This window comes from Ailuropoda melanoleuca, chromosome 15 (genome assembly GCF_002007445.2).
Source record: "Ailuropoda melanoleuca isolate Jingjing chromosome 15, ASM200744v2, whole genome shotgun sequence".
Classification (NCBI taxonomy): Eukaryota; Metazoa; Chordata; class Mammalia; order Carnivora; family Ursidae; genus Ailuropoda; species Ailuropoda melanoleuca.
In genome coordinates this window covers 13,254,528-13,281,048 of record NC_048232.1, presented here as the reverse complement: position 1 = coordinate 13,281,048, position 26,521 = coordinate 13,254,528, and the positions used below count along the sequence as shown (strand labels likewise).

At 43.1% G+C, this 26,521-nt stretch overlaps 1 protein-coding gene across 1 annotated transcript in view; it reads left to right on the top strand.

Annotated features, from left to right (window-relative positions):
• Positions 1 to 26,521, top strand: part of FAM107B (family with sequence similarity 107 member B) — a 236,558-nt gene that overhangs the window by 105,339 nt on the left and 104,698 nt on the right. The window lies entirely within an intron of this gene.

Below are 26,521 nucleotides of genomic sequence, written 5' to 3'. Positions count from 1 at the left end.
ATGTTAAGGGGTTAGAAGAGGACTCCAGATGTGTTTGCTGCTGGAAGAGGCTCGTGTTCTTGTAATTTAATGGAAATCATGGAGCAGAATTGAGAAAATGGAGATAGTAATGAAAAAAATATGCAAAGGGGGGGAGAAGGTGGCACCCTGCTCTGATATAGATGGAGAAAGAATTAGCAATTAAACAGCTCCACCATCTCCCTCTATACCTCTCCCAAGTGTCTACTCCCGACAATAACAAACATTGCTTTACTTTGGTGCCTCTCCCTAGGACACTGTCCCATTGTAGATCTTAGCATGGCTTGGCTCCTTCTCATCAATCAGGTACCAGCTGAAATGTCCAGTCTCAGAGACTAATTTGTCATTCTTTCAAATCATTCTTCATCTCATTGCCAGTTTTATTTGTTTCATAACTATTATTACAATCTAAAATAATTCTTCCATGGATTTGTTTGGTTATTTATTGTCCCCTAGAGAGCAGAAACCTTGCCTATCTTGTTGAATGATATCTTAGTACCTTGGACAGTGGCTGGCACCTAGTAGTCATTCAGTAGATTCTCACGGAGTCCTTTGTGTCCACTATAGCCTAGGCATTTTCTTTCTCTGTGTAATGAAGATGCAGGTAAGGTGGATTTGATGTGGCCAACTGTATGACTATTTTAGATTTCTGGCCTATAAAAGAGAATTAGACACCACCCTTGCCTTCAAGAAAATAAATGTCTAAGGCATAGATGTGTTTGGAAAATGAGAAATAATATGAAAAGATTGACACAACCCAAATACCCCTGGGAGTATTGAGGAAGTAGAATTTAAGACGTTTCCTTGAGTTGATGTTGCTCATAAGGAGATTTGGAGTTGTTGTTGTTGTTGTTTAAGATTTTACTTATGGATTTGAGAGAGGGAGAGAGAGCAGAGGAAGAGGGAGTAGCCGACTGAGCACGGAGCCTGAAGCAGGGCTCAATCTCACGACCCTGAGATCATGACCTGAGCTGAAACGAAGAGTCAGACACTCAACCAACTGAGCCACCCAGGTCCCCAGGAGTTTTGGCGTTTGAAAGTGGGGGCATAGAAGAGCAGAGTTGGAGCTTGCATATTATACCCCTGAAAATTGTTCTGCATGCCACTTTTGCACATTTATTCTTGTTTTTCAGTTCCTCAGCTAGAGAATACTGGACTAATGGCCATTGCTGGGTTAATGCAAATTTGGCCAAGAGATCTGAGTTTCCCAGTTGCTGATATAAATAGTATCATTTGCTCTCTTGGCAGAGTGCCCACTAGATTTTGAAGACATTGAAAGCCATGATTATCCCACATGTTGTGAAGACACTGCTACTTACCAAGGCTTTTCCAAGACATGAGTTGACTCCAGAAGGTCCTACTGTGACATCTCTCAGTGAGAAATCAGGGATCCAATTCTCAAACAGTCTGCTAGCATCCTAGATCTTCAAGCTGTAGGAGTGTGTGACTAGCAATGTAGTGTAGTGGTAAAGATTTCCCTCCACAATACATTTGGAGTCAGAGATTCCAACGAACATAATTCTGCAGAAAAAGGGACACCACTTAGTTAGAAATCTATAATCTCAATTTCTTTGTGATTGAATTATATGGCTTTAGATTTTGGATTATGAATAAATGGCTTATTTCTCTATTTTTTCAAACACACCTAAAAATCCCTATTCTCTAAGTAGACATTTCAAACAGAAAAAGCAAAAATTTCTTACTATTTCTAAAAAGTGCTTGGGTTCACTGACTTTGGGACTTGCTGCAAAGTCCCTCTTCTGTATTCAGGATTTACCCCAAACATGTGTCTCTACACTGTGGCATTAGTGTACTTGTGTGTCTAGTTTTAACCCATTTAGTTCAGATCTACTGTGTTTATTAACCATCCTTTGAAATCCTGTTTTGTATTAAGTTGTGTCTGCCAGGTTATTTGAAAAGTATGAACACATAATACATTAACTAAGAAATGTTTATTGAATACCTACTATGTGCTAGACATCGTGCTAGGAATTATGCTATATTAAGAGTGGCGACTGGGACAGATGTGACTCCATGTATCATGGAGCTTATAGGAAAATGAGAAATGTAGCCATTAAACAAATAAAAGGAAAATGTAAATTATAGAGAAATTATAGCCTTAGACAAGTAAAATATAAGTTACAGAGAAAGCAGGGTTCTGTGGAAGTCTTGCCTTTAGAGCTTATAGTTAAATAGTGTCTCTAAAACATGGACACAGAGAACAAAGACAACAGGTAGGATACAGTACATGCTAAAACACAGGCAGGAGTGGGAGGATGAGGAACCAAAGAGGTAAGAGAAACTCAGTTTGGGGCATCCAGGAAGTTATCCAAGGGTTTGTGGCATACGGGCTGGGTCTCAAAGGATAGATACGAAATCCTTTTGTGAAGAAATACACATTAGCCAGGATATTTATAAAGTGAAAACCAAATACTATAAATTGAATCTAAAGTCATATCTATTTGGTATCTGGCCCCTATTTTGGCTGATGACTGAATCCTTAAGCATCTGTTACTTTATCCTGAGGCCTATAATTTCTACTTGCAGGGTCCACCCAAAGGCTATGACAGGTTAATTGGAAATGTGCTTAAACTTTACCACCATCATTACCTGTCCTTTGCTGTCTAATAATTCAGTGTCTGTACTTTTGGGGTTTTTTTTAGTAAGTGACCTGCCTGTAATAGACAGAACCCTAATACTTACTTAGAATCAGGTGGCACTTCCCCTTGACTTCATGGATCTATTAGCTGAGGGGATAAGGTAGCCCATTTATAATAAGTCCCTTTTAATGCAGTATACCATGAGTTGCTGTCAGCTGGTGCTTTATTTCAGCACGACCAGTGCTAGGCAGGTTCATCATCAGATAAAATTCACCTTTGCCTCCAGCCTGCCCTTTCTGTGCCCTGCCTCTCCTCAGTGGGGTTCCCTCCTCACTACCTTCCGTCCCCAGCTTTGCTACCATCAAAGAACATGCACTCAGGCATGTACGCCTTGGTAAATAATTAATTTACATCATATGTTATGCCTCTTCTCCAGCCTATTGGTATTCTAAGCTGCAAATCCACCTATGAAATGAAAAAATTTGGTGGCTGTTAAAGGGATTTTATTTTATTTTATTTTTTTATTTGACAGAGATAGAGACAGCCAGCGAGAGAGGGAACACAAGCAGGGGGAGTGGGAGAGGAAGAAGCAGGCTCATAGGCAGAGGAGCCTGATGTGGGGCTCGATCCCATAACGGCGGGATCACGCCCTGAGCCGAAGGCAGACACTTAACCGCTGTGCCACCCAGGCACCCCTGTTAAAGGGATTTTAAACATTAGCAAGCAGGTGATGAAGAGGGGGCCTTTCTTCCACATCTGGTTCCCTGCTTGGCAGGAAGCCTGCTTCTCCCTCTCACACTCCCCTTGCTTGTGTTCCCTCTCTCTTGCTGTCTCACTGTCAAATAAATAAATAAAATCTTAAAAAAAAAAAAAAGAAGAAGAAGAGGGGCCTTTCTGGCTGTAGTCACAGTGTGTGGTTAGCCACTTTTTTGACCTGAGGAAGGCCCTGAGTCATGGGGACACTCAATGAAGATTCCATCAGTCTCTGTGTTCTTTAAAAACAGGGGTTATGTTTGTTCACAAGTAGGGTTAGATCTTTTATCCAAAGGTGCCATTTTGGAGACATCTTGCATCCTTCTCCTATAACATTATGCTTATAACTGCACAGGGAAAAGGAAGACTGAGGTAATGGACCTATGAAAAATAGTGATACGTGGAAGTACTGTGAAGGAAAGATGTCCACACATAAGAGTTCCTTTGAGGTGGCCATGAAGTTACCTGAAAAATAGAGAAAAAACAATGATACTTTACTCATAGTGACAAGAAGAAGGCCGTAGTTCCAAACAGAAGGATCTATATGTCAGCAGGAAGGCATAATTGAAAGCCTGCCAATATGGCCCTCTGGAGATAAGCCAGTTATTGGAAGTAGCAATGGACAGGGGAGGAGTTTGCATGTTCTCACCTGGGTTTATGCCTCATGTCTCAGCAGCTGCCATATCAAAGTTGGCAGACATTTTGGTCTGCATGGCCCATGGGGCCACCTGCTCCTGGGTCTTTCTTTCTGTAGGTTTTCTTTCCTTTTTGCATTGCCATAGGATGTGTTCCTTTCCTAGAGCCTTTTGTGGTTGCCCTGACTTGTCATTTTAGAGAAGTTTTGTGCTGAGGCTTCATTTAATCTCTTTCTGTTCCACTAAAGGGCCCTTGGAACAAGCCAAACGCCACATGTACTCACGACAGCCTGTAAAAGGCATCAGTGTTGAACGAGGTTAAAACTGATCATTACCTTTTTGGTACAGAGACTTAGGATTATAAGCTGATATACAGAAACCACAGATCCTGCCCAAACTAATCTTATGTCTAGCCAAATGAATAGAAATTATGGAGTACCAGTTCTGGTGAAGAGAGTGGGAGGTTAGCACATCATATATATCTCCATTTATTCATTCATTCCCTGTGGACAGGGAGACAGATGAATGGATGGGCCAGCTTCACTTTCTTAGAGAATATTTTTTTAATGAATTGCACCCTTTCTGGTGGCTGTGTTTCAAAAATAAAGTAAAATGTGTTTTTAAAATGTTGGCTCAGTCTTGCCATTTTTCTTTCCCGTGCATTGCTTTAGACGCAGGCCAAGTATTTTGGAATGCTGAAACAACTTTCAAATGCGTTTAAAACTCAAGAAGACTTTGCAGAATCGTTTTTATCTTCTTGCTTGCACTTAGCCTGTGCTGTTGGGGCCCCATGATTGCCACACTCTGATCATAATGGGAGAATCTTGTAAGTCGACGCTATTTTATGACAGTCAGAATGTTTCGCTGGAACGCTCTCTTTTTGCTAAAGGTCACCTAAGGCTGCGTGAGGCCCAGCACACTTTCAGAGTTGGCTGTCTGTGTCATCTACATTTAGTCAAGTCTTTATTTCCTGTGGTTTGTACGTTTCTTCTGTGTGAAGTAAACCCCAAACGGTTACAATTCTTCAACTAAAAATGAAAGCAATCAGGACAAAATATCTGTATTTTTGTAACCTTTGTGAGGAAGTGAGACCAGGGCTCCATTGAGCAGCTTCTTAAGCGACATGATGTCGCTGTGTGTGTGTGTGCGCGCGCGTGTGCATGTGTGTGTGTGTATATGTAAGTGAGGCTGGCCCCCTGCGGGGAGGTGACACTTCTGGCTGGGAGACTTGGGAGGTGAGAAAATGACCTATTCTCTGGTAACTCAGACAACTAAAGTGTTTGCTTTTACCTTCATATCATAGTAGAAGGGTCAAAATGAAGTCTCTACCCCAGCCACCTGTATTTCCGTCATACCCCACTTTGTGCAAAAAAAGTGATTTATCTTCCTCACCGATTTTTCCGAGGCCCTGGCCAAAGAATGAATAGAAAACTGTTCAGGTAGGGAAGTTGGAAAACAGAAGATGGTGGACTTCCTTTATCCTGAGTTTACTTTCTTTCCATCCCCTTAACCTTAGAACAGACCGTCTGAGGTTCTAGGAGGCCTTTTATTACAGAAAATGCTGCTGAGGGCTGTAGAAGTCTTCCAGCAAGGACCCGATCCCTAAATTTCTGTATGGGATGGATATCTTGGTCTGCATGGTCTGGGTGGCTTCCATCCCTACCTGCTGTCAGGTCTCTGCCCTAAGCAAGGCTTTCTCTGACACCCTGAGCAGAACTGCAAGCTATCCTTCAGCTCTTACTTCCTTGCCCCGTCTTGCTTGTCTGAAAACCACTTACCACTCTGATGCACTGTGTCCTTTCCTTGCTCTTTGCGTGTGTCCCCCTAGAAAGTAAGCTCCGTAAGCTCCACGGAGGCAGCGGTGTTTGAGCATTTTATATGCCACAGTATACATAGCGAATGCCTAGAACAGAGCCCTATGGAGAGGGGATGCTCAATAAATATTTGTTGGACAAAGAAGGAATGCTTGCTCTTCTCTTTTCAACTCTTGCTAAAGCAATTGGCTCAACCAGAATCTGAACACGGAGTATCTTTTTCTATTCGGGTTTCCCCCCAGCTCCCAGCACAATGTCTGGAATATGGGAGAGCTCAAAATAAATGGTCAGTTGACTAGAGTATAAATGCATGCATGAACTACCGAGTCTGGTTTTCAATACAACTTGTGATATAAAAAACTGTTGTTCAGTTGGGGCTTTAACAAACATGAAGAGAACCACGCTAATCCCTGGGGAAGTCAAAGTCATGGGGAGGGGGGAGAGCATAGTTAGATTTTCTTCACTGTTAAATCAGTTGGCCATGCCCTCGAATCCAAGGAGATGCTTAGGGTGGGAGTAGGGGTAATATTTGTCTTTAGCAGGACAAGGTAGCAAGGGTGTTCTTTCATGCAGGAAGGGAGACTTCCTGGCCTGCCTGCTAAAGATGTACCAATCTGCTCCTAGCTCAATTATTATTTTGCATCGAAAAGGTATCAGACTAATGAAATCTGGTTTCCAAGTTCTCAGCGCTGTCCCCGGCAACGTCTCTTAAGCGGTATTACCACCCACAGCTCTGAAACCACACCATCCATTCTCCTCAGGGTCACCCAGAGAGCAGTTTCTGGTTTTACTCCTCTCTCCATGGGCAGGGAGCTAATCATTTCCAGATTTTTTTATTCAGGGAATTCAATAGAGCACTTATTGTTCATCAGTGAGAAAACACAAATACATAAAAATGAGAGTTTGATTTAGTCCTCTGTGTTCAAGGTACACCTGATGTGCTGTTTACTGACCAGGCACCTGTTTCTTGAACAGGAGCGGAAATGCGCCTGCGCAGCAAATGTTTGGTTTAGCTATTGTGTCCCTGCGCCACGTGAGACCCCTCGGTAGCTCTGGCGAGTACTACTCTTCACCCAATCCTAAGTCCTCTTAGCACCCCCCTGGAGGCACAGGGCTCCCCAGAAGTTTATCCAGGTCATAAAATGAATCAGTTACTAGGAATGACATTTTCAGTGTGGCAATACTTGGAGCAGAGTTGTCTGATTTGTGATTGTGCGCGTGTGTGTGTCCCGCAAGACGTTTCTATGCTATTTTATTTTCTTCCATTATTTCCTTGTTTGTTTAAAATTTGCTCTCCAGCCTTTGTAAGAATGCCTTAGGGCAGAAAGCATCATGAAGGCAACACTAATAGACAAAAGCAGCAATAATGAAGCAGCATTTGGGTTAAGGAAGCGAACCAGTAAACTGAGGGTCTTGAGGGTCTTCGAGTGTTTCCGTCTTGGAGGAATCTCTCTGTCCTCTTCCCCTTCGCACTTCCCGTCCCTGCGCGAGAGTAGAAAGCTGGAGCTAGAGCCGCGTACTGTGCGTTAGGACGTGCAGCCCGCTCTCTCCCTGAGCGGTGCCCTTCCCCCATTCTCGGGACGTGGACAGTGGAAATCATCATGCGCAGGTTCCAGCTGGTCATTGTCACAAAGGCCCTTCGGTGCGAGCCAAAAGGGGAAGTTCCTGCATCTCGAGGATTGGTGGTGGTGGTGCTCTTGTCGCTCTGTACCCGTGTTTCCCTGTGCACATTTAAAGGAAGTGGCTTTTGGGTCCTAGGGGTCCCTGGAAGTCAGCATCTTTATTCCCTCGTGCCCACAGCTCAGTTCAACTAGGCTTCATGGCCATCATTCCCTACTACCCACTTAGGTGATTCCCGGTGGGTCAGCCACTGCTCTAGAATTTGTGTACAGGAGGAGCATAGGTCAAGCCATATGGTTGAAAAGACAGTCCGGGACTGGTCCTCAAGTTGTTTTCATACACACTTCATTGCGAAAATGTCATTGTGCAGATTAGGGGAGGCAGGACTGATGAAGCTGGAGGGTGTGGCAGCCGCCATGCATGCCCCCCTGCTCCCGCTTCCGTGGACACTGGCCCCACTTCCTACACCTGCAGGTGTCCGCCTCAGGCTTTCTCTTCCAGAACCTGCTCTGACCCTTCTCAGGAGTAGCCCTCAAGCAAGCAGTTCTGGGACTGGTGAATGAATACCTCCGCTCGCTGGCCCCTTGGGGAGGCCAGCTGTGGGGCACATGTTCAGCTCTGGTGCCCAGACTTGCCCCCGAGGGTTAAGCCATAGAAGTAGCTGGCTGCTCTCCTTCTTGGCTCACCACCCCACTGCCCCCCTGCTGGTCCCCTCACTCCCACATAAACCACTTCTGGGGGAACCCATAATCAGAGAGGGTCCCTTGACACCGTTACTGCATTCAACATGCTGTAATATGTTCAAAAGAATCAATGAGCCTGATTGGGATCTCAAAAAAAAAAAAAAGCCACTTCGAAAAAATTTTTTAAAAATGTAAATGCAAAATAGCTGCTCTGATCACTACTTTATTAACTGGTCAAAATAGTGGCATTCCTCACCTTCTTAAAAATTCTCCAACCTTTTCTGAATGCAGCATTCTGGCCTTACCCATTAATTGGGGGATGTTAAATGACTACTAAGAAGGAACGAGACTTTTCCATCTTGACGTTGGCTATCACAAAACATATTTGCTTAGAGACTGCCATATTGTGACTCATTTTGAACTTGCTTCATATGAATTGAGGAGTGGCTTTGAGTCACACAATCATTTATGTTTGAGCTCCAAACATGAGCCCTAATGTTCAGCTTAGTTACTGATTGGATCTGTGTGAACTTGAATAGTCATTTACCCATTTCGAGCCTGTTTTTAAAAACAGCTTAGAAAAGAACGCCTCTGGATTCCTTATCCTTCATCACAGAGAGATGATGAGATGAAGAGACCAAAAAACCATGATAGTAAAATGTTAATGAATTTTCTCTAATGCATTACAGCTAAGGATTAGTATGTAGTCTGTGTTCCACACAGATATTCAAAAACAGTGAGGGATTCTGAAACCTTGAAAAATGATTTTCAACATTTTAGGACTGATGTTACCCACAGGGCAAACTCAGATGCATTTTGTTTGGCCTGCAGTCTTCCAAATTTTACAAAATTGGTTGCCAGTGTTTAAAATCTGGAAAACTTCCTGTAAAAATCTAGGTTTCGATTTCTCTTGAGAAAGTGTAAAAACTGATAAACCAGGGTTGCATTCCTCAGTGATAAAAAATAAATAAATATTAGTCAGCTGGCATCACATCCCTGAGAGGTTACCTCCCCATTCTGCCTGTGTCTGAGGAGCAGGTGAGATGCGTGGGGCCATTGCTATGGAAACGGGAGGAACCCCTCGCTCTGCATGGAGCTGGTGAGCACTGACCTCCGCCAGTGATCTTTACTCCATTCTCTCAAGCTCCCTGCAGTTGCTTTTTCTTCTGTGTCAGAGGCTAATGTTCCACTCTTCAGAGGCTTCTCATGATTTCAGTAGTGGAGGACTACACACGTTTTACAACTCAGAGGGGCACCACCAGGAAAGGGGACCACTTCATGAATGGGTGTGACTGAACAGCCAGAAGTGTAATTCCAGCTCACACCTTAGTGACACAGGACGTTGGAGGCCTAGGAGCAGCGATGGGACCACAGCTGCTTCCCTAAGCCTTTCCCTTTCATGGAAACTAAGGGGTCACTGTCTTCTCACTGAGAGGGCCGCAGCAACGGACTTCTGTTTCTGCTCTTGCTCAGCAAGACTGATGTATTTGCCCGTGAGCATTTGCCCGTCTGGCTGTGTGCCTGGCACCCTTTAGATGGATTTTGATCAAGCATGACTTCAGTGTGTAGAGTAATCATGGAAAATTTCAGCTTTCCTATCCAAGGAGAAATGGACAAAAGGGACAGAATGCTCTTGGCTTTTTCCAAGCCGTAGAAGCAGAACCAGATCAAGGACTCAAAGTCAGGGTGTGTTTGGCAGAAACCCCCTGCTAGTCTGGCCTTCATTGTGAATATTGTGGCATCAGATCACTTCATTTGGTTACATGGTTAACTGGTCCGTGTTTTCAACAGGATGTGTGGAGCCTGCCCTCTCTGCTGGGCGCTGAGATAGGGCCCCAAGTCTCGCCTTGGTTTTATGCCCTCAACCCTAATAGCTATGTTTCAGGCTTAAACATTTTTTTCTGTGCCCGCATTCTTTTCATGTCTGTCCTGCTCTAAGTGGGTCCGCAGTATGTAGTTCTCTCCAACCATTTGAAAAGGCTTCAAGAAAATGGATTGTTGTTTTCCTTCCTTCAGGTGACAATTTTCTCTGCTCCTTACTGCTTACCACCCATTGATTGGATCCTGAGTCCATCCGGTCCAGCTGCTATCTTTGATTTGAGCATATTCAGGAACACCTTATCTGAACTGTTCTTTTCTAACAACTGAACTCAAAACGTCTGGTGGGCATGCTTGCCAGATACTCTAACAATAACACTAGCTAACGTTTATTAAGTCCTTGCATGCAGAGGCGCTAAGTGCCTTCCATGAATTTCTTAGTTAATCCTCTTAATAGCCCTATGGGGTCTATATCATCCCCACTTGGCAAATAAGGAAACTCAACCTTAAAAAGTTAATTCATCCCAACATAGGCCCAGTTGAGTCCAATCTCCTATGCTCTTAACCATTCCAGCAACCCTACAAATACCAATATGTCTTCTGGACAGAGTTGAGAATTTCTGAACAGTATCATATGGAGAGGGTAGAAACTATTTGCTCTGATTTGAGCACATTTATCAGCAAGGATCTAAGATCTGGTGCCCCTTAAAAAGGCTAACCCTCCTGGTTTCCTGTAAGGAGGGCATGTGGGGGTGGGGCAAGTTCCTGGAATCTGCCCTGGGCGTATAGTCATTGAGATGATTGAGATGAAGTAAAGAAATGAGTCTTTACTTTTCCTCCCAAGATTTGGTGAAATTTAGTATCTTTTGTTTTTAATCTGCTTCACTCTGTTAGGATATTATGTTGAAATCTGGTAGAATCGAAGACAAAAACAAACACCCTCCAAACTTGGCTCTTTTTCCAACGGTATGATTTCTGTTTATGGTGTCACCCTCGATCTTGGCCATCAGCTTCAAGGTCATGTTGGATTGCTTCTTTCCACTTAACCTCTATATTGAGTTTCTTTGCAGTATTTCTTGTATCTGTTCCAACTTTTCCAGCCCTGATGTCACATTCCAGTTTAGGTTATTATTCCTGCCATGCCCAAACTATTTTAATAGTTTCCTAACTGGCCTTTCTGCATCTAGACCTTACCTGCTTTTATCCATCCTACACACCATTGTCAGAATACCTATTCGTCTATTATAATTGTCCATAGGCTTGTTGAAGGTCAAATTCTGTATTCTTGATGAAGTCATAGAGTACATACAGAGAAGTAATCTCTCCAATACCCCTCTTATGGCCCATAATTTACAATTATGTGTGGACATGTCTTATCTCTGCCAATTGTTCATTCAATATTTCTCTTCTTTAGCTGCAGGATCCTGATTTTCTTGGGTGCAGTTTAGGCCCAGCTATAAAACTACATTTCCCAGCCTCCCTTACAAATAAGGCTGGCCAGTGGTGTATAAGCTAAGTTGTCAGGGGATATCTTCATTTGGTTCCCCCAGAGGTAGATCCTGGGACAAGGATTCTCGCACAGCTTGTTTGGAAGAGATCCCAGAAAGCCCAGATAGGGGGAAGGGGAAGTGAAACAGCCTAAGGCAGGCAGTCAATCAAGGGTTGGTTATTAAGAAAATAATCCCTTTTGGTGACTGGAGTTTCATCCTACCGGGGAACTATGGGAAGTACCTCAGGTGCGGCAGTTTCAAGTTGGGACAATGTGCAAGATGGTAAGAGCATGGGAATGTGGCTGGGTTATATTTTTAATAGACTTTATTTTATTTGTTTATTTTTTTAAAGATTTTATTTATTTATTTGACGGAGACACCCAGTGAGAGAGGCAACACAAGCAGGGGGAGTGGGAGAGGAAGAAGCAGGCTCATAGCGGAGGAGCCTGATGTGGGGCTCGATCCCAGAACGCTGGGATCACGTGGCTCACNTGGGAGAGGAAGAAGCAGGCTCATAGCGGAGGAACCTGATGTGGGGCTCGATCCCAGAACGCTGGGATCACGTGGCTCAGGCGCCCCTAGACTTTATTGTTTTTTAGAGTAGTTTTAGGTTCACAGCAAAACTGAGCAGAAGGTAGAGATTTCCCATATACCCCCACCTCACACATGCATAACCTTCTCCGTTATCAACATCCTCCACCAGAGGGGAACATTTGTTACAATTGATGGCCTCACATGGACCTATCATCATCCCAAACTCCATGGTTTACATTAGGGTTCACTCTTGGTATTGTACATTCTATGGTTTGGACAAATGTCTAATGACATGGATCCATCATGCAGAGTATTTTCACTGTCCTAAAAATCCTCTGCGTTCTGCCTATTCATCCCTCCCTGCTCTCCAACCCCTGGTAACCACTGACCCATTTACTGTCTCCATAGGTTTGACTTTTCCAGGCTGTCATATTGTTGGAATCACACGGTATGGAGCCTTTTCAGACTGGCTTCTTTCACGCAGTAATATGCGTTTAAGATTCCTCCCTGTCTTTTTATGGGATAGCTCATTTCTTTTTAGTGCTGAATAGTATGTCATTGGATGGATCACAGTTTATTCTGAAGGATATCTTCATTGTTTCCAAGGTCTGGCTGTTATGAGTAAACCGCAATAGACGTCTGTGTGCAGGTTTTTGTGTGGATAAAGTTGGTGGATAAAGTTTCAGCTCCTTTGGGTAAACACCAAGGAGTGCAATTGCTGGAGGCTATGGGGAGAGTATGATGTCTTCCATAGTGGCTGAACCACTTTGCATTCCCACCAGCAATGAATGAGAGTTCTTGCCTGTCCGCATCCTCACAGACGTGTGGTGTCAGTGTTCTGAATTTTGGTTACTCTATAGGTGTGTGGTGGTATCTCGTTGTTTTATGACTGTTTTTTGTTTAAATAACATTTCATTTTTACTATGAGCATATTTACTTATTAAAAATTTAGTCATGTAACAGAGTAGAAAAAAGCTAATGATTTGATGTTAAGTAAACAAAGGACATAAAATTATGTACTACAATGACAACTACAAAACACAAAAACTGATGTGCAGCTTTACGAAACAGAGGAAAAAATCCAGAATGCTCATAGTAGTTATTGACTTTCACCGCCCTAGCTCCTAGTGTAATAGCATGCAATAAGTATTTGTTGTTTTTCAGTAAGTATTGGTACTAGGGACAAATTAATCCATTTTTCCAAAATTGCTCTAATAAGGTGCTGTAATTTTTATTATGAAAAAAATGTAACTATATACAAATAAGACTGATTTCACACCCTTCAAACAATAACCTGAGGAGGGTGTTTTACATTTTTCATGGGAAGACGTCAAATGCTGTGTCTACTACTGTGGGGCTTCTGGAAATCTCCCTCAGGAGAGCACACTCTTCCCCTCCTTCCTGTCTGGAACATTGGCAGGATATCATGGTGGCCATCTTGGATCACAGGGTGACTTTGAGGATGAAACCATTACCGAAGGATAGTGGGGGCAAAACAGAAGCTTGGGTCTCTGGTGACCATGGGACTCCGTACCGACGCTGGACTGCCTCCCTGTAGGCTTCTTTTATGTGTAAGAACAAAAAAACATGTCTTTGTATCTTATTTACAGCTGTTATGTGTGTTGCTGTCATTTGTAGCCAACCCTCATCCTCGCTCGTGTTTCTCTTACAAGACCAAGAAGCTTCTTGATGGGAGGAATATATGTGTTCATTTTTGTCTGCCTCAGAGCACTCTACACAGTCCCCATAGAACCAGATCCTTGGCAAACCTTTGTAAAAAGAGGAGTTGAATTCAACGCACATGGAGAGAACTGAGTGGCGAGCACTGTGTTGCATGATGTTGGCATCTGAAGATGAATAAAACCTTGTCTCTGCTCTCAAGGAACTGATAATAAAGTTGCCTGTGTGCGTGTTGTTGCTGTTTGCAACTGACACACCTGGGCAGAGACAGAGGAGAGAAAGGGGGTCAGCCCCCTGACTGTCTGAATAAAAACAAGATGCCCATTCACTTCTTGTCCTCTCCCAGCATCCTCGGCTGCTCACTGTCTGCTGGAAAAGCCAGGCCTTGCCTGGTGTTACCATGACGTCTGAGCTTTGAGAGCTGTTTCCTTTCTTCCTCAGCCTAAGAAAGATTATTCTGGTGATATCTGAATAGCTTGAGTTAGCTGTGTATGAGCACAGAGGAAGTGGTTCCCTAGCAACAGGAGCCTCTGAAAGCCTCCGAGCGCTCAGTGCTTCTCCCTGCTTTTTGTTTTCTCTCCTCCATGTTGCCTGTCAGCAAACAGCTAGAGTGATTGCACCTGCTCTGAATTAGGGCCAGTCAGTTAAACTCCAGCAGTTCGGTTTTCTAAGTCAAGGGCTCTGTTCCTCTTTTGGTCAAGCTTCCTCGTGAGGTCTGGGGCCTCTTTTTCTCCTGTCAGACCATACTTAGTTCAGATCATACTTCCTTTTTTGCTGTTCAGATCTTAACCAGAAATGGAAAATATTGAGGTTCCTGAAGAAAATGTTAACCGAGTATTTTATTTTTTGGAAAATACTAATTTTTTTTTCAAATGTGCTTAATCTCTTAAGAAAAAGGTTAGCAGACTTTTTCTTGCTAAAGAGCTTATTCTCACCCCACTCTTTGTTTTTCCGCAGAAGCCAAATGAATTCTTCATTACTTATATATGTCAGCATCTCAATGTTGTAGTTGAGGGTGCGAGATGATCAGAGGGTTAATAAAGTATCTTCTTATGACATTGCCTCAGTCTAGCAAGCCACTAGGTTCTAGAAACAGATATCCTTACTGGGGGCACTGATCCTGTTCCTTTTTCCAGCCTCAGGGCCATATTTGAGAAAGTAAATCCTTAAGACCACACCACACAGTGCTAGCGTGGAGTCAGAATTACAGAGGAAATGCCTTGTTTCATCTTCAAACAGCAATCTGGATGAGAACAGTGATCTTATAGGAGATGGTGATACAGCCTTACCTACCAATTGGCTAGTGTCAATTGGCAGCATTGAATATCTGGCCAAGACTCCTGGCGATGTTATAATTGAGCCTAGCAGCTCCTAGAAGCCTTGTCATCTACACCTACTAAAATATTTTCGTTCACTCATTTGTTTAACGAACAAATATTTATAACCAATTGTCTCCTATGTGTGTCAAGAGACCATGCTGTGTGTGTGGGAAGGACATGAAGGATGCTGTCTGTAACCTTAGAGAGGTCGCGATCTAACAGAGGAAGTAAGACATGTACCTACACAACCATCAAGCAAAATCGTAGCCTAAGCAAAGATAATCCATGCAATTCTAGACATTCTCTTGAATCGGCTCTTTCTGTGAGAGGGCAGTGCTGGAGGTTGGGTAAAGCCATCTTTCTGAGTTACCAAGTAGAGTGTAAGGAAGGGGAGATGAGAAGTTACATCTGTTCTGTAGATAAACAGAAGATTTGGTCTCCAAGACTATTCATTTAGGTCTTTTTATTACCCTTACACTTATTAAAACAACAAAACGAAACAGCAAAATCCCCTTGTGTTGTGATAGTCTGTTTCCATCCAAATGGTCTATTTTTAATCAATGTTAAGAACTTGACATAAGTCAACCAAAGTGACATAAAACAGAAACCAGGAAAAGAATTTGTCTGAGATCTGGGAAAAATAAAAAATCAACCCTAACTTAGGGGAATTTGAATTGCCACTGTTTATCTTCTTTTCCTCCCAGGCATTATTTTCCACTAGTAATTGAGAAAGGAAGAAAAATGCATGTCGGTAGCCAAACCCTCTGGGAGCTAGGCTCTCTTGTTAATAGCCATATCCCCCCGACAAGCTGAGGAGTCCATCCAGGATAGTGTGCGTGGTCATGACTATGGTCACGGTTAACCAGAAAAAATGAGTTATAAATCACTGGAGATGCGGGGGAGGGGAAGAAAGCCCCCAAGTCCGACAGCCATGTGTGTTCTTTCTCAGGCTGGCTTAGGCTAAAGGAGGGCAGAAATCTAAAAGCCATTCCTAATATATCCAGGTGACAAGCCTTTGGGGACCATTTTAGACTTACTGAATCAAGCCATTGCATTCTGTGGCGTTGACACCTATTGAAGATTTATGAAGTGGAGAACATGAGACAGGCAATAAAAGAGTCTTTTGTAGCCGAATAAGTGATTTGCACCCTAGAACAGAAAGGACAGTGAGGTGCCAGCCATGACGAGAAGTGGGTTCCCCAAGGACATGTCCTGAATCACGAGGCTAGAGCTCTGATGTAGCTAAGTGACTCCTAGGGCAGAGCTCCCCCTCCCCACCACATTCAGGATTTTCCATTTTGAACCTAATTGCTTACAGGAAGATCGTGGCTGATTATTAGTTTTAGAATGTTGCAAACAGATTTTTTCCTGGGGCATTTAGTGAGTGTGTACCAGGCTGCGTTAGTTTCGGTTCTCTGAGGACAGAACCGATAGGATATATCTCTGTGTGTGTCTGTGTCTATGCCTGTATCTGCATCTAGAGAGACAGAGAGAGGGAGGAGGCAGATTTATTATGAGGAGTTGACTCAGTGATTTTGGAGGTGAGCAAGACCCAAGATGGGAAGATCTGCAAGACAGCAAACCAAGGGCCAGAAGTGCCAATGGCTTAGTGCCAGTCCAAATGCCAGCAGGCAGGAGACCCAGAAAGAGTTGATGTTTCTGTTTGAGTCCCAAGGTAGAAAAAAGAAATCTGTCTTATTCAGGAGAGGGCCAGATTTTTTGGGGCTATGCATGCCTTCAACTGATTTGACAAGGCCCACTCCTACTCAATAGGGCATTCTGCTTTGCTCTGTATAGTGATTTAAATGTTAATCTCATCTAAAAACACCTTGACAGATTGTTGAATCATGGTACTGTACATCTGAAACTAATGTAGATTAACTATAATGGAATTTTAAGTAAAACAAAATACTGGGGGAAAAAAACCCACTCTCACAGAAACACCCAAAATAGCAGTTGACCAAATATCTGGGCACCTTGTGGTCCAGCCAAGTTGACACATAATTAACCATTGCACAAACTCTGCCTCCTATGGTCGTTCACACAAAGTAAGGAAATTAATATTTATTGAGCACCTACTAGACCTGATGCTTTGCCTTTACTCCTTCTTGTACATAAGGGATAATTTATTGCCAGCTTGGCATAGCTGGTCATGAAAATGATGGGAGAGAAGTATATAAGAAACACCTCTTCTGTCTGTCAAAGAAAAAGGAAGGTTTTTATATTTTGTTTTTGTATTTTGTAGTAAACACAATTATACCAATGCCTGTCCGAAGGCCAGCAGACTGGACGTTCTTCATAATGCTTTCACAGTTATTTTATTGGATCTGTCATTAAAATACCTTGACAGAGTGGGACAGATAAAATTTTCCCTGTACAGGGAAAGAAACTGAGTCACAGAGGAAGTAAATGACTTGCTTAAGGTCACTTGGCAAACTTGAAGCAAAACCAAGATAAGCCCCTCACTTTTCTGGCTTCTACCATAAAGGAAAGCATCGCCATGTTCGCAGTATGTATGTCTGCTAATGTAACGGTGCCGGTGCCTTCGCTGTGACAGGCAGAGTACGTGGGACAGGTCATGAGTTCCCAAATCAGATGAGCGGCTTATGCGTCCGAGCTCAACCTCCGGTCTGTGGTTTGACTTCAGAAAGTTTCCCAACGTGTAAAATAGGAGAACTAGGACTATCTCATTGGCTAGGTATGAGGATAACACAAGGTAATATACACATGGAATGCACAATGCCAGGTACACAGTAAAGGATTTAATAGAGAATTAAATGAGAATATAGTAAGCGCACAATAAATGTTAGCCATCATTATTACTATTGCTGTATCATCATAGATTCCCAATCTATGTTGGCCTCTCCCTTCACAGTTCTGCCTTATTGCATTAATAGGATTAGGTAGACAGAGGGAGAGAGAATAAGAAAACAAAGAAGAGGAGGAAATATTCTTCCTCCTTATACTGGATCTCTCTTTGTTATTGGCAGTGTTAGGTAATTTCCAAATAGGGAATATGACAACAGCTTCAAAAAAATCTTACAGTGGACCACTGCTTTCTTGTATCTTTGCCCAAAGTGACTTTGAAGAGCCCTCTGAAATGATTTCCTGGCTGCCTGTGATGTCTGCTGAGGTCCTGTACCCCAGGGTCAGTCATCTGAAACTGGCCTAACTTGGCTTTGATCTATTTGTCTAACCCACGTGTACCACTCAGCGCAGCAGCTGACACCTTCCCGAACCATTGCTGGCTTCAATTATCCAGGAAAAAATTTCCAGTTACTATGTATAATATACAATCATTATATATAATAATATAATGATTATATATAATAATATGATGATCGTAAATAATAATAGAATGATTATATATAATATGTAATTATTATATATGCAGTAATATACTAATATATATATCATATATATTTCTTCTTAGGTAGATGAATAACCAAGTTGATACTTTCTGATACTTTCTAACAACTTGGTTATTCATCTACCTAAGAAGAAACTACGGAGTGTGGTAGAACTTGGTTGAGGATCAATTATGTTATTTAAGGAAGCACATTTTGTTAAAGCACATTTGCCCTTCTGCTAGAGCTGCTGTAAGAAAACCAAAGTAGTCTCTTCATTTGGGAAGCAGAAGGACATTCATCTAATAGGGTATTATAGAACCACTATAAATCTTTTGGATCTAAGCCCACTTGGACACGGGAGTTAATTATGCTAGGTAAAGGATGAAATCATTGCAACTGGATCACAACTCCTTTACAGCACGTTTTCTTTATTAAAAAAAAAAAGATGGGGACATAATGTCAGAACTGGGCATTTCCCTTGGACAAAAAGCATACAACAATAGATTTTGGAGTATTTTGTCTCCACTGGCCTTTGGTCTGGGAATCGTAACTAGCTGTGTGACCATGGGAAGTTTGATGACTTTGCTGATCTGAGCCTCGATCTCCTTGTCGTTAAATCGAGGGATTGGGATGCATCATCTATAAGGCCCTTCCAGTTCTTAAATTCCATGATGCTAGCCAAGAATTATGCAAGGTGCTAGTCTAGGAAAATCCAGCAAGCAAAAAGCAAACTCTCGAGTTTTATTTCACTTGAAAGAATGCACTTCCGTATTATTCAGTATCTGCCGCCTAGCCAGGTCATAGTGGGCTCATCCGAGAGCTCTACTGGCCTAAAGTTGGTCAGTCTTCTGCTTTATTTCCAAGAGAACTAAAGCAGTTGAGAACCTCCCTCGAGATGTGGATCCAAGAAGAATTCACGTAGATTGTGCTAATGTGAGCAATGAAGGAAAAAGAGAAAGGGCAGTCGATTACCTCCTATCGTTCTGGAGAAACCATTCATTTGTGCACACATTCGTTTAGCCAACACCAACTGAGAGGCAGTATAGTGTATGGTTAATGGTTCAGGCTCTGTAGTCAGATGCCGTGGGTTCAAATCCAGACTCCACCACTTCTGTGCCCCGTGGCCCTGATCAAACTACTTTATTTCTCTGTTTCTTCATCTGCAGTCTTCATCTCAAGAGCTCATTGTCAGGAATAAATGAGTCAATACATATAAACTATTGATAAGAGTGCCTGACACATAGAAATCTTTCAGTAAGTGCTATGTGTTACCATGGCCAAGTTTTATGCTAGATACAAATGGGAACTCGGGGAGATGGACAACAATAACAATAGACAGGTGAGGGAGGAAGCAGGTTACAGTCAGGGCAAACTTCATGGAGGAAGTCACTCCAGCTGAGTCTCAATGTCGAGATAAGACTTTCTTAGACAAAGGAGACAGGTCATTCCATGTAGTAAAGGCAATGCCAGCTAAAGCAGGAAGGCACAAATCCTCATAGTTGGATGGTGATGTTGGGAATGGCTGGAGTTTAGGAGAAAGGAGAAAGCTCATGGGAGATGAAGCTGGACAAGTAGGTGACATTACGGAGGGCTCCATAATACAGGTAACTCTGTGCCACTGAAGCTGGGGTTTTAAGTTATATTCAGTGAGCCTTCTTGTTTGGAGCCATTCTAGGAGCAAGACCGGAATTGGAAAGAGAAAGAAGTCAGGAATGGGGTTGGGCTTGGATCCAGGGTCTGGTGGATCCTTGAGTTAGGCTGGTGGTAATAAGAAACCTTGTTGCTTTTTGCATGTTTTGTGAATCCTAGCTCCATGTGGGATCTCCTGACTCCCTTCCTGCTTTTTCTGAGCCAGGGATCAGGTCACCTTTCAGATCTGAGTCATGGTCTTTTAAAGTGTATTGAACACTTACACCCCAAGGTTTCGGATACTGTTTGAGTGCAGAGGAGGAGGAGGTCTTGGGCTCAGGTTAGTCCCAGAAGGCTCCCTGGAGGAAGCTGTCTTTGGGCTGGATGTTTAAAGAGGTAAGATATTGACAGGCTTGGCAGACTGGTTGCAAGTTGCAGCGTGAGCCAAGGTGGGGAAATGAGAAAGCAAAGAGAAAACACTGCGGGCGTCTAGAAATGCGATCATGGGAGCCTCTAGTAAGGGGCTGGAGATAGCCATGAAAGGAAGAAGCGGATGTGGGAAGTGTTGTAAGGATAAACAAAGAGCTGTTGGCCACCAACTGGGTAAAGGGGTAACTGAAAGGGCATATTGGAAACTGATTAAGAAATAATCCATCTGAAAGACTGGGGGGAAAGAAAAGGAAGTAAGTTGCCTTAATGTCAAGATAAGACTTCCAAGGGAAAACTATTTCTAAAAGGCAGAGGAAAATATAGATTGGGGTTCTGAGGGAAAGATTAGCATTGGAGATAAACGTTTGAATGTCTTCCCCTGAGAGGTCGTATTTGAACTTCGGAAGTCAATGCATTTTTTTTGGAAAGAACATGAAGAGAAAAGGACATGATGCTCCCAGTTGGACAGGAAACCTTTAATGAGTCCTTCCATTTCTAACCACAAGGAGGACTATAACCCCGAAGCCATCTCTCTTAAAAACCAACACAATTTTAAAAACATCCGAAACATGCTGCATCAAAAGTAACGAAGACTTTTTTTGTTAATGGACAACTAATTGTTAGAGAAAATTGCAGAAAAGTCCTAGGAGCCCAGAGCAAAGAGGCAACGGAAAATCAGATGGCGATCTTGTAAATTGCTCTGACTGCCCTGGGGGCAGAAGGGTTTGCCACCTGTATGAGCTGGGGAGGATGGGAGATGTTAGTTATCACTCGCTGGGTAACAAGTTACAAAGACGTGGTTAAAAACAGCATGCATTTGTTATCTCACGGCGTCTGTGGGTCAAGAGGCTGAGCTGGTTAGGGCTCCTGGGTGGCTCAGTCAGTTAAGCGCCTGACTCTTGGTTTCAGCTCAGGTCATGATCTCAGGGTCTGAGGATCGAGCCCCTGCTCAGTACAGAGTCCACTTGAGATTCTCTCTCTCCCCGCCCCCTCAACTAAACAAGTCTTATTTTTTTTTTTAAAAAGGAGTTTGAGCTGGTCCTCTGCACAGGGCCTTCAGTGGCTGCGCTCAGGTTGTCAGCTAGGCTGAGGTCTCCCTTGGGGTCTGCACTGCCAAGCCACACTTGGCAGAATTAAATCCTGTGGTCGTAGGAGTGCAGGGCTTCAGGTTTTTCCTGATTGTCAGGAACATAGACAACCCCAACAGGACAGCTTGCTTCCTCAGAGGAAGAAGAGAGTAAGGCTCCAGCAGGATGGGTACTAGAATCTTGCACGCGTAATCAGGTATGTCTAATCACATCCATTTAATCTTGTATGTATACCATGTTACCAGTGGGAGAGGCTGCTGTGTGCGAACGGAGGTCTCGGTTCTGGGATTCCTTGTGTACGATTTATGTGAGGATCTGAACTTGGATAAAGACAGGCGGAAGGAAAGTAGCAAGCACAAGCAGTTTATTTCATTTATTTTTGATTTTTTAAATTTTTCTTTTTTTATTAACATACACTGTATTGTTAGTTTCAGAGGGTGAATTTAGGGATTCATCAGTGTATCCAACACCCAGCACTAAACAGTTTACCCCTCTCAAGATGGGAGAGTAGGCAGGCCCAGAGGTGGCAACTGCCCTAAGGCTACCCGGGTCTTGGGTCAGGGATGGGCTGGTCTCTAATGGTGGCTGCTTCCAGTCATTTGGAGGCCCCCCTCCCATAAGTTGGGAGGGGGAGTTTTTGACCCTGCAAGATTTGTAAAGAACCACCATGGTGGCTTTCCCCCATTGTGGGAGGTACCAAAACCACAACGCAAATGCATTGTAATGAGTCTAGGGGTTACCTTGAGGCAGAGGGGGAAGAGGAAAGCACATGTTCTGCACCTGTGGCCCTAGGTCTGTCAGTCCCAGGGTCCTGGAAGCCACAAGGCCAGGATGTTGTGCCTCCAGGCTTCCAATGTGTCGGCTCCGTATCACCGCCCTTGCCTACAAGTCACGTCTAACCAGCTCAATCATCAGCACCTTGCCGTATTCTATCAGCCAGCAGCAGGCACAGGTCCTGCCATACTCAAGGGGAAGACAGCGCACAAGGGTGTGAACACCAGGAGGCACAGATCATGGGGGCTACCCCAAAAACTGGGCCGCCGGAGGGCAAGACTTGACCCCATGAGTGGAGTGGTGTTGGAAATGAGACCCCTCATTAATCCAGGACCTTGAGGAACCACAGCTTTGTTCAAAGGGAAATGCCAAAGAAATTTTTCTGTTCGGACACAGACTGTGATGGGGAAAGAAAGATCCTCCCTGGGAATTCGTGATTGCAGACTACATGATGCGTGGGTTTGAGATACAAGTTTACTGTGGCGTCTGGTGACTCTCCGAGTTGAAAAATGAACATACAAAAGGTCCTGGATCAATAAATACCCAGGGTACCTGGCAAAACACACATGAATCCTCTTTGGAAGGATATCCACAGATAAAGCTTCATTGAAGATAAAGATCACAATTTCAAATCATAAAACTTATGGGAAGCTAATTCATTATGAGTTAGAGGTAGCAGTCTCAAGCTGCAGGACTAGGTCTCCAAGAACTACAGAATGATATATATTGCGGGATTAATTGTGTTCCCCATCTCCCAAATCCATATGTCGAAGCTCTAAGCCCCAGGACCGCAGAATGTGACTGTATTGGACAAAAGGCCATTATCAGGGTGATTAGTTCAAAATGAGGCCCCTAGCATGGGTCCTAATCCAATCTGAATGTGTCCTTATAAGAAAACAAAATTAAGATACAGACACACATAAGGGAAAGACCATGTGAAGACACAGGGAGAAGACAGCCATCTATGAGCCAAGGAGACAGGCTTCAGAGGAAACCCACCCTGTCAGCACCTTGATCTCAGCCTTCTGGTCTCCAGAACTGTGAGAAAATGAATTTCTGTTGTTTACACCACCCAGTCTGTGGTATTTTATTATGGTAGCGCTAGAAAACTAATACAATATGGAAAAGGCTAAAAAGAAGAATGTTAAAAATGATTAAGAGCATAAACAAAGGAATAAAAACAAGAATTAGACGAGGGGAAAAAAGGAATAGGCATGTTTATTAAAGAGTCAAATAGAATTTCTAGAAATGAAACATACCATTGCAACTGAGGAGTTCACAAAACAGATTTTATTATTAAGTAATTCCTGAATAGTGAAGTAAATCTGAAGAAATTACCCAGACAGCATAGAGCACCGAGAGATGCAGGGATGTGAAACGTGAAAGGGGGGTTAAGAGCAAGTGAACAGAGCCTGAGAAGGTAGAAGATACATCTCACAGACATTCAGTACTGGGCAGTGGAGCACAGGGGATTTAGATAGGGCTGAGAATCTTCCAGAATTAAAGACATGGATCCTCAGATGCAGGAGTTGAAAGAAGTCCTAAGCAAGATAACTAAAAGTAAGCCCTCATCTAGACATCTTCTAGTAAAAATGCAGAATAGAGTGCTAAGAGAATAAGAGAAAGCGACTGTCAATCTGGAATTTGAATCTCACTAACTGTTATTGAAGTCTGAGGGTAAAATGAAGATAAAATATAAAGACATTTTTAGGCAAACAATGACAGCTTACTGTTAACAAACCAGGGCGGAAAGAGGAACTGGAGGAGTTCCAGGAAAAGGAAATTAAACCCGAAGGAAGATTGGAGATAAAAGAATAAGAGGAACAGGGGCGCCTGGGTGTCTCAGTCAGTTAAGCGTCTGACTCTTGATTTTGGCTCAGGTCACGATCTCAGGGTTGTGGGATTGAGCCCAGAGTCGGGCTCTGCACTCAGCGTGGAGTCTACTGGAGATTGTCTCTCTCCCTCTGCCCCTCCCCCTGCTTCTGCTCTAAATAAATAAATAAATAAACAAACAAATAAATAAATAAATAAATTTTTTAAAAGAAAAAAGATTACTTAAGAATAAGAGGAACAAGGAAATTGGTAAACATGAGGCCAAATTTAAATAACACTTGACTATTTTTTTATTTTTTAAATTTTTTATTATGATATGTTAGTCACCATGCAGTACATCCTTAGTTTTTGATGTAGTGTTCCATGATTCATTGAGTACAACACCCAGTGCTCCATGTAATACATGCCCTCCTTAATACCCACCAGCGGCCTATCCCATTCCCCCACTCTCCTCGCTTCTGAAGCCCTCAGTTTGTTTCCCAGAGTCCATAGTCTCTCCTGATTCATTCCCCCTTCTGTTTACCCCCCCCTTCGTTCTTCCTATTTAAAATGAAACTGATGAGTTGGGAGAGAGGTAAATGAGTTAAGCAGAGAACTTGATTACGCAGTGTTCAATGCTTTGCTTTTCTACGATTCTTATTTTTAAGACAGGACACAACTACTTTGAGTTATTAAATAGTTCAAAAGGGCTGGAGACTTGTAGAGGAAAGGCAGAATGTATTATAAATGTAGTTCTGTGGGCATCTAATAGTAAATTTCTCTCCTCTCTCCCTATCTGAAATATGTACTTGGGCTATTGTTTTCTTTTTTGGAGAAACAATATGGCAAAATCCTGAGAGCATAGCTGCTCTATCCTGAGCAGGCATGAGCTGCTGCTCTTGTGAGTTCAGGGTCAGAAGGTAGCCGAGCTTGACGCAGAAGCAGCGTCTAATACCTAGACATGTTCCAAGATGTGTCCAAGTGAGTTGTGTGAAATAAGACATCAGAATGTAATTTTGCATGGAAGTGATATTATAGGTAACGGTATTATTTCTAGTCCTGGTTTAAAGATGAGCTCATCTTGCACCTGAATCAGAATTAACTATCATGTATAGCAATGTTTAACTAGGAAATACATGCCAAGTTCTAACTAGGGAGGTCTGAGGTTTCTCTGAATCTTAGAGCAGCACTTAAGATGGTGCCATGGATGGCTGTGCATTAAAATATACATAACATAAAATTTACCATTTTAACCACTATTATGTGTACAGTTCAGTGGCAGTAAGTATATTCATACTGTTGTGCAACCGTCACACCTCCCATCTCCAGGTATTATCCCGAACTGAAACTCTGTACCCACTAGACACTAACTCCCCATTACCACCTCCTCCCAGCCCCCCGCACCCACCATTCCACTTTCTGTCTCTCTGAGTTTGACTAGTGTAGATACCTCATGTAAATGGAATTATACAGTTTTTGTCCTTTTGTGTCTGGCTGATTTCACTCAGCATGATAGCGTCAAAGTTCATCCATGTTGTAGTTGGTACCAGAGTTTCATTACTTTTAAAGGCTGAAGAATATTCTCTTGTCTGTATAGACCACATTTTTATCTATTCATCCATTAATGGACACTTGGGTTGTTTCCACCTCTTGGCAATTGTGAATAGTGCTGCTGGGAACACGGGTGTACAAATATCGGAGTTTCTGCTTTCAGTTCCTTTGAGTATCCATGCAGAAGTGAAGTTGCTAGATCATATATTAAATCTGCGTTAAATGTTAAAGTACCGTACTGTTTTCTGCGGCAGCTGCCCATTTTACATTCCCTCCAGCAAGGCACAAGGGTTCCAGTTTCTCCTTCTCCCCACCAACACTTGTTATTATCTGTTTTTCTTGTAATAGCCATCCTTTGGGTGTGAAGTGGCAACTGACATTTTGAGTGAAACAACGCTTTGCTGTGTGGGGCTGTCTCTTACGTGGCAGGAGGTAATGTCCCAGCCACTCCCCAGCCCACTCACTGGAGACCCACCAGCAGAGAATATTGATTTTTTTTTTAAGATTTTATTTATGTATTTGACAGAGAGAGAGAGAGCACAAGCAGGGAGAGTGGCAGGCAGAGGGAGAAGGACAATCAGGCTCCCTGCTGAGCAGAGAGTCCCATGTGGGGCTCGATCCCAGGACCTGGGATCATGACCCAAGCCGAGTTGCTTAACCAACTGAGTCACACAGGTGCCCTGGGAGTATTGATTTTTTGTTTTCAAAAGTAGTGAGTAACAGCTAAAATCTCTGTTTAGTTCTTTTAGCCTTGGTGGGGTGGCTTGAAGTCTAACGGGGCAGGCATAGCTCAGAGTCAGCCCAGAGGCTATGGGCAGAATTTATGCAGAGAAATTCTCTCTCCTGCTTTCCTTTCTCAGATTTCTCCCCATCAATTTCCAGCTCCCCCACCTCTGTCCTCTGGTTCTTTGGGCCAGAAAGACT